Raw genomic sequence first — 307 nt, 5'->3', positions numbered from 1 at the left:
CGTCCTCTCTCCTTTCACTCACGTTCATCTGGCATTCATTGTTGTCTCTCCTCAACATTCAACAAATTCTTACCGGCGCTTGCAAAACGCCACGCAAAAAGGAATCGATATTGCAGTGCAATTGTTCATTCCATCGTTTTTTTTTTTCCGTGTAATAATTTTCGTTATGGTTAATATTAATTATCGTGTTGGTTATGAATCACAAAAAATAACGAAAATAATGAAAAGGTGGGGAGGGGGCGGGAGAGATAACTACTTTCAGAGCATAAAAGTCGTTTGTACGAATTAACCTTTAAGTATCGATTCT

The sequence above is a fragment of the Penaeus monodon genome, chromosome 25 (genome assembly GCF_015228065.2).
Source record: "Penaeus monodon isolate SGIC_2016 chromosome 25, NSTDA_Pmon_1, whole genome shotgun sequence".
Lineage (NCBI taxonomy): Eukaryota > Metazoa > Arthropoda > Malacostraca > Decapoda > Penaeidae > Penaeus > Penaeus monodon.
This window is presented reverse-complemented; position numbering follows the sequence as displayed.